The sequence below is a fragment of the Aptenodytes forsteri genome, unplaced genomic scaffold (assembly GCF_000699145.1).
Source record: "Aptenodytes forsteri isolate BGI_AS27 unplaced genomic scaffold, ASM69914v1 Scaffold137, whole genome shotgun sequence".
In the NCBI taxonomy this organism is placed as follows: Eukaryota; Metazoa; Chordata; class Aves; order Sphenisciformes; family Spheniscidae; genus Aptenodytes; species Aptenodytes forsteri.
The window spans coordinates 4241520-4247924 of record NW_008796221.1 but is presented as its reverse complement, the minus strand read 5'-3'; the positions used below and the strand labels follow the sequence as shown (position 1 = coordinate 4247924).

General features: G+C 40.0%; 1 long non-coding RNA gene across 1 annotated transcript; it reads left to right on the top strand.

The window, feature by feature from the left end:
• The first annotated feature begins 9 nt into the window (after window positions 1-9).
• LOC103906970 lies at window positions 10-522 on the top strand. The gene is made up of 2 exons (XR_658047.1): window positions 10-95; window positions 342-522. It is a non-coding gene; the product is annotated as an uncharacterized LOC103906970 (long non-coding RNA).
• The last annotated feature ends 5883 nt before the right edge of the window (window positions 523-6405 follow it).

Here is a 6405-nt window from a genome sequence, read left to right as displayed (position 1 = left end):
CCGAGGCGTCGGCGGCCGAAGAGCCTCGCCGGGAAGGCAGCCGCTGGCGTTGCGTGCCCCGGGGTTGCGCGCCCCGCGTCTCGCAGCGCCCCGCAGTAAGTCCCTGGGACGCGATTTCGGTAATTGCGGCACGGCCCCCGTGCCCCAGGGCGGCCCGGAAACGGCCCCGGATTGCGGTGTCGGGGCTCCCCCTCCCCCCGACTTGTTCAGCTGCGCCCCTGTGGATCACCTATAACCAACCACAACCACAGCCATTTTGTTGTCCAAATACTACCTAATCTGTGTTTGAGTACAGGCTTCGTCTGTTTGCGAATGGTTTTTTTCTTGTTTTGGTGTTTCAGGCTACGGTACAGCAGCTCTGAACTCAGAGGTCCCACTCCTCTCAAATAATACCGAGGTTTTCATCTCACCATACATAACCTACGGGATGTACGTGCTTTTCATTTAATTCTAGGACTGTGTCATTTTTTGTTTATTTCTCCGTTGAGGTTAAGAATAGAAAATAACACTACCGTGAAAATTTTTGTACTCCATATACCTAATTTGTGTAAGGAGTTACAGCATAAACCTATTGCTCCAGCTCACACCTATTAAGCCAAACATGAACACCACTGGTGAAGGACTTGGTTTCATCTGAGCAGCCTCACTGACTCCACATGCAGCATCTTTCATACAGCTGTGCAGCCCCGGCAGGAGTGCTGAAGATTGAAGTTTATGGTTCGACAGACACTTCTCAGAGGGGTGGCGTGGGCTTTAAGTGGTCCCTTCCCCATCCTGCCTCCATTCCCAGCCACTCATTTAAGACCCTTTGCCACCATTCACTTTTTGCTGGTTCAAACCGTTGTGGGACAACGCTGAAGCAGAGCACGGAATTAATCTAGGCTCAAGAAAAAAGAGTAGCATTTAGGGCCCACTCAAGGGTTGGAGCAGCGGCCAGAGGGGCAGGACAGGAATTGCTGAAGTTGGCGCTGCTGCCTGCAGAAAGGTACATGGTACTACAGTCTACAGTGGATTTAAGTAAATGTCTTACAGTTTTATTGAGACTGGGCTCTTTACAGTGCTAAAATGGATAAACATTTGTGGGAAAGGACAAACACCCTTTGCCTTATATACACTGTTAACACATGCAGTATTACATACAGACAGCATTCACACTCCACCTCTTCCAAAAAGTAGCTGCAATATACAAGTCCCATCCTTAATACCTGGAGGCAAGCCTAAAAGCTTTCATACCATGTGGCCTGGCCAGAGTGCCTCCGGTCAAGTAACATTAGCTACAAGAAACTACAGGAACACAAAACAGTCAAAGAAGCAGAAAGCTCACCGAAGTAAGCCTCAAAAGAGAACCAGTCAATCGCAGCAGGCTTATTAGCAACCAATGTGAAGCAGCCATAAGACGTGTGACCTCGGATATATTACACATGGAATTTCCAGAAGCAGGAAGAATAGTTGTGGTATAATACAAAGTCCTGCAAGACCTGTTCTGGAATATTAAGTACAGTTCTAGCCACCATTATAAATTAATCTTCCTACAAAAATGTGTGGAAAGGGTTATCAGAACGATCAGAGGAATTAAGAGTCTATCATATGAGAAGAGCTTGACTTAGTCTAGCAAAATTCAGCTGGGAATGGATGTGATTGATGTTTTTAATTATAAGGAGATACAATCGTCAATGAGGAAGAAAAAGAGTAGACATAAACTGCTTATGTTGAGGTTGAAAACCCTGCTCACTACACATAAAGCTCTTTAGTCAGGAATAGCAAGATGGAACTCCTTAGGAGGAATGATAAATGACGTGAAGTTAAAGTCAACCATGTTTGGCACTTGTGCTGAAATTTCCTGCAAGATAGTTGAGCAAAAGTCTTGACAGCAGCCAAATAGTCTCATAATTAAAGAAGTTACACTGCACAGCTTATACCATAACACTTCTGTGACTACCCAAGACATGTATCTGGAGAGAAGATACAAAAGAAAGACATGTGAGCACCCAGGAAATCCCCATCAATGAAAACCAACATAAGATTTCAGGGAAGTACGTATGGCCAAACATCTAACTAATATTAAACACTGCCACAGGATGTGCAAGCAGTAAAGCAATTCCTAACCACACAACTGAGAAAAAAGGGGAGGGGAAAACTATTTAATACAAGCTGCCACAAACCAAGCAAAAAAAGTGAAGAAACTTTCCAACTTTAACACATGGCACTAATCTACATGCTGCTTACCATGACACACTGCAGAACTACAGTCTAGGCTCTAACAGAAACAGACCATATGAAGGAAAATTAGCATAAAATCAAAGATGCAAGATGTACCAATTCCTTCCTAAAAAGAAACAATCCAGTGACTTACAGTTTGAGAGAAAGGTTTCCAAAGCCCTCCCAAAGGAATTCTTCCTCCCCCCTACCATATGTATTCAAGAACAACATTATCATTAAACAAATGGTTCCACAATCATCAGAACAGATATGCCCGACTTTCCAATGATCAGCATCTTGTGTTTGAAAAGTGCAAGTTCTGATTTGATTACATCTATGCTACCTCTACAATCCGCACCAAGGAATGAACCCCATCCCTGAGCAAACTATAGATTGGTTTGTCTCCATTGGCTTGTAGGGTGCAAGTTCTGAAGCTGCAGAAAAGTAGCCTCCGTTCTGCGCCAGGGCTCCTCCTCAAGAACACTACTTATTTCACTCCAGATTGGAGCCAAATCAAACTAGTGTATGTAGCATGGACAACTGTGCATTATGCTCCAGAGCCCTATAGCAAAATAGGAAGAGAGCCAATGTGACGTTATAGAAGTTCTTCCTATGGCTGGGAATATATGTAGTTCTCTCTTGTGAATGTGAACTCAGGCTGCAGCTTCACCGTAGCAAGGGCATTCAGATGGTTTCTTCTTCCCTTTTCCTGGCATCTGTTTTCACAAAATTTATAGAAAGTTCTATTTAAGACTTTTACTCCTCTTTCAAATTTGTTTGTATTAATCAATGGATCCAAAAGTTATGGGTGGAGAGGAAAAAAGGGAGGGAAAAGAACACACATGATCACAGAAGACTTATTTCCATAGGAAATGAGTAAAAAAGCTGCACATGAAAGTGCAAATTAAACATCCTCTGTTTCTTTTCCACCTGCTCACCAATACAGAAATTTAATTCTTCTGTGACCTTGAACAAGTCACTCTGCTGTAGAAAAATAATTAAGTCAGTCAGGAAAAGTACTTCTTTCCCTCCCCAGTCCCTGTGGATCTTGTTTTATTACAACGGCCAAGTAGGGGCTTCCTTTTACTATGTGTTTTTTTGGAATTTAATATAATGCAGCCTTGATCTTGGTTGCAGCTTCTAAATACTACAGTGATCCAATCATAACATGGAATTAAAAAAGTAAACTATAAGCAAATTAAGGCCTTTAATTAATAAGCAGCAAAATACAGATGAAATCTTAACTCTAATCTTTTTAATCCATATATCACTGGTATTTTAATAAAGATGATCTCCAAATGCAAGCTTTCCGCTAAGTAACCAGGAGATAGAAATCGTATGTTCCTATATCTACTTACTAGAATTATAGTTAAAGACTTGGGCTTTATAAAAGCACAGGAGAAGTTACAACATTTAGAAGAGATCCAAAGCTGTGTATCAATCTTTGGCTTATGTGGAGATCAATCCCACATTTATATAATTTTCAGGATCTAAATGTTAAGAGATAACAAACTAAAACAGCAATTCTCACATGTAGCTATCAGGAACATCATAATAGTTACCATGTACAAATAAGTAATGACATGATTCCATTTCAACTCCACTGTCATACAGTGAGAAAATACCATGAGTTTGCTGAAGGTGCATGCGTAGTCACAACAACAACAAAAATTTGTGACCCTCTGCTTTAAATTGCGTATACCTGACAATAAGTGCACCAGATGGCTTTAAACTGGTTACAAAAGTATTGCAAAAAACCATCTGTATAAGGCTTCAGTATCATAACAAGATTATAAATGTATGATGTTCTTGTGACAAAGTCATCATGATTTAAGCAGTTTGGCAAGAGATCATTAGTACTTCTCAGGACCCTATTTTGCAATGGATTTACCACAATAATGGTTTTATCTTATATAGCAGAAATTATTACATAGCAGACAGTTTTATGAACCCAGGTATCTACTATGGTGGGAATGGAACAGTAAATGAATCACAAGACTTTCTTAAAGCTAGTCAGTGATGGAGTTTGCATAAAAAAAGCAGCAGCAAACTAGCTGGCTGTCAGTCACAGAGGTACAGAAACTTCAGTCCTCCTCCGGGATTTTGAGAAGTGTAAAACTAATTTATATGTTGACTTGTGTGCAAATTATTTTTATAGTGGATTTTTACACTCTTGCTAATTTCAACCTGTAGATTATCTATCTGTAGTCTCTTTTTCCACAGTGGATAAATGAACTTTCTATTTAATACTACAGCTGCACCTCAGGGGAAAAGATACCAGAGAAATTTGTATTGAGAAGGTGCAAAACCCACCAGATAGATAGTCCTGCCTTTCTCTGGTGAAACTGATTCTGAAACTTTTTTTTTTAGTACAGTGTAGCATCCTAGTCTGCTATGTGATAATTAGAGTAGCTAAATTCATTAAACAAAACAGATAGTTAAAAAGTCCTATATCTAGGTTTCTGCAAAAAGATGCATACAGGATGGCCATTAAAACAGCTCAGCATTTTGCAAGCCAAATGTAAAAGCCACTATGGGCCAGTCTCCCTAGAACCACTCTGGCCAGAAGTTCAGTCCCTGTGCTATTTCTGATCTCTTCATAATTTCAGAAGGTGTCTCAAACACCATGTGAGTGCCATCGTAGAAGACTTGAGCTAGAAAACTGTATTAAATAGAGACATAGCAGAGAAATCTATTTTAATGTCCTCTGGAATAACACAAGAAAAAAAATCTAAATTAAGCTTTTGGTTCCATCTTAGCCAAAGAAGCCAGCACTTAAAAAAGAAACAGCCAGAAAAATGGAGAACTGAAAAAGAAATTCTAAGCGAGATACTCTTGTATCCCAACAAAAACATATTTCTCAAACAAGTGTTGCAAATTGCTTCACCCAAAACAAAACAATGCTTGAAACTACAGCAGCACTAATCAGATGAAATGGGAAATCTAGAGAGAGATACACTGCACAGATCTATGAACAGAAAATGCACAGTAAGATAACTTACTACAGTGAACTCTGCAAAGTTTAAAGAAAAAATGCTACCAAAGAAAGGCCATGAACTAGAGGTGGATATCAACAGTTACTACACATTTCAAACCCAAGAGAGTTATGCAAGCACTGTGAAAAAAAATTGCACGTCCTTCGGTTCCAGTGTCTAAAAGCTTGTTCTAAACAATTTTACTCAAGTATTGGTTGTAGTCTAAATGCATTAACATAACACTGTACTGCAGCTAATTTATCCTGCTTTTCAAGAGGATAATTTGTCTTATCTACTGTATTACCATAGCTGGAGTGTTTCTGATACCAAAACTAGTAATGATAACTATCAGTGTATCATAGGACTGCGTTGTACAGTGCAGACATGCATCTTCACTAGACACGGGGACTTACCAATTGCTTCTAAGAAGCAAAGCAGTTTCATTTTTTTCTGCAACAGTTTCAGGTTTCAGCCAGGAGTCTCTGAGAGTTCAGTTCAAACCCATCTTCCTTTCCAGTATTTTCTCTCCCTCAAGGATGTTCCCCATGTGCCGGCCTCCACCAAACACCTGAACATCCAGTCTCAGCAATATGGTATGAAACATCGATCTCAAACTTGCTTCTTAAAACACACTACCCAAGGTCCCTGGTCTAACACTTCATCAGGTGGACTTAGAGCAAGAAACTGAGGATTAGACCAGGTCGGGGAGTGCATTCACTGCAGAAGACTGAGGGGTAGATTCTCAATGGTGTGGCTATTTGGGAAGATGTGAGACATGAATGACAGGTCAAAGAGTACTTGACAGGCTAAAATTCAATTTCCCTGTATTGACAGGTACTCAGGAAAGATCACAGGGGAATTGTTTTAAAACACTGTCAATGCATGTTTCATACTGCTTCTTAAAATTATTAAGCGTATCTAGCACTGGTGCAGTGAATAACTTGTATTTTACTTATTAAATATTTACCTGTTTTTTTAAATTTGAAACAGTTTCTTGGTAAATAACAGCAACAATAATATTTTTGAAGGCCATATCCAGAGTCTAGAGGAAGGCTCTTAACCATCCAGTTGGGACAGAAAAGTAGAAACTTGTAGGAGTTCCCTGCATTTTTGAAAGACATGGCAAAGTTCTTTAGATTTTGATATATAAAAACACTTGGGGATGGAGAAAGTTACCTCACCTCAGTATTAAGTCTGCATTCAAACAGCATGCTACGTTCCTAAGCTTTGC